The sequence below is a fragment of the Apis dorsata genome, unplaced genomic scaffold, assembly GCF_000469605.1.
Source record: "Apis dorsata unplaced genomic scaffold, Apis dorsata 1.3 scaffold_52, whole genome shotgun sequence".
Lineage (NCBI taxonomy): Eukaryota > Metazoa > Arthropoda > Insecta > Hymenoptera > Apidae > Apis > Apis dorsata.
This window is the reverse complement of record NW_006263353.1, coordinates 2770520-2772274: the sequence shown is the minus strand read 5'-3', so window position 1 is coordinate 2772274 and position 1755 is coordinate 2770520. Positions and strand designations below refer to the sequence as shown.

Genomic DNA, 1755 nt, shown 5'->3' with positions numbered 1-1755 from the left:
GGAAAAAAAAAAAAAAAAAAAGGAAAAAATTATACGAATTTCGATAACGAATTCCATTATTTAATACGCTCTTGAAATTTCTAATTTCTTTTCCTTTTTTTTTTTTGTACAATCATTTTTTCTTGGTTACCTTCGATTTTATAGAGAAAACGGAATGGAACAAATCAAATTTAAATCTCTTATAATTATATTTTTTGAAAATAATATTAATTAAAGGTAATGGAGGGTTACAGAAAATAGAATGGAATAAAATTTTAGTATCTTTGAGAATAATGTAGAAAATAGGGAAGGATAAATTCGAATATTCTATTGACAACACAAGAGTTTGGAATAGTATCGAACGTAACGTCAAACGATATTTGTTTCGCGTTAAATTTAAAGCTTCGAGCTAGTTGCAATTTATAATTGATAAAAAGCTTTGCGCAAGCATTAATAAAGCTTTTACGGATATATCGGATGAAAAACGACAAAACAATTTGAAAAATTTAATTTGCCACTGTATTACTGTATTATCGTTGGAGAAGGGTGGGGGAAATTGAATGGATGGTCCGAAATTTTCATCAAAAATTCTCACCGTGTAACGAGAATATCAACCGACGAGTCGATCAACGAAAAAGATGAGGGTGCTCCTGAGGGTGCTGGGGACGCGATCAGCTGGAAATCCTGGTCCGAATAAAGGCGCTTTCAAAAATTCACCCGACCCCTTCGGTTCCAGCAACGTTTCAACAAAAGAGAGAAAGAGAGAGAGAGAGAAACATTCTATTCCAGCAACAATAATTGTATTCTTGCGCCGTAAGAAGCTATCGACTTGATTATGCGATTTCTATCGATCCGCCACTCTTTCTCCAAAACGCTCGGATCATCGATACCAATTCTGAGCCGTATTGCGAGGGAAAAGTTTGGAAAAAATGAGAAAAATCGAAATTTAATTCCGCTCGTTTGTCCATAAAATCTCGAAATGAAATTAATCGATTTAAAAAAAGAAACGAGTCCAGAAGAAAGAAAAAACTGGCAATTCTTCATAAAAATATCTCTCCTCTTTTGATATCTCTTTCATAAAATAACCCCTTTGATTCTGCGTCGTTGTTATCGCCACTCGAAGTTGCAGTCTATTACTATTTAGCACGGTTAACGCGATATATCTGGCTTTAATGTCTTCTGGCTGGCAGTGAAGCGACGACGAAATTCGCGAATATCGAGGCGACACACAACGTTGAAACGTATGTTGAACAGTGGAGAAATTTGGAATGGCGGCGGTTCGAATTCCAGTTTATCGAGGCTTGTTTTTACCTTATAACTGTTATTCTCCAAATTCTGTTATATACAGAATCGCTTTATCGAATGTGGACGACGATCGAAAAATAACGTTCGAAAGCGTAGAGTATTATACAGAAAATTATACAACAATTTTCAAGCGTATTCCTTTTATAGAAATATTAGATTAGCACGTTAGAAACAAAATTGTCGAATTTCTCGTACGATATCGAAGTTATGACAATTGGCGGAATACCATCATCGATCACGACAAAGCCCGCTATTTTTTCGCACGGTGTGTACGTTTAGAATTACGTAGATGTCACGTGCAATTTACCGTCGCGTCTGTTTAACGACGGGCATCGTGACAAACAAGTAATTAACAATATCAGCCGGCCGGGGGCGGAGCAAAGAGCAATTTGATCGTTAAATTCGATTTAAAGGGCTGTCCAACCTGACGTGGCCCTCTCGTTTCCCTTTCGTTCTTTTTTTTTTCTCTCT

General features: G+C 36.4%; 1 long non-coding RNA gene across 1 annotated transcript in view; it reads left to right on the top strand.

Annotated features, from left to right (window-relative positions):
• The window catches only part of LOC102672326, a 23425-nt gene that overhangs the window by 13279 nt on the left and 8391 nt on the right, over positions 1 to 1755 (top strand). The gene's annotated exons all lie outside the window — the stretch shown is intronic.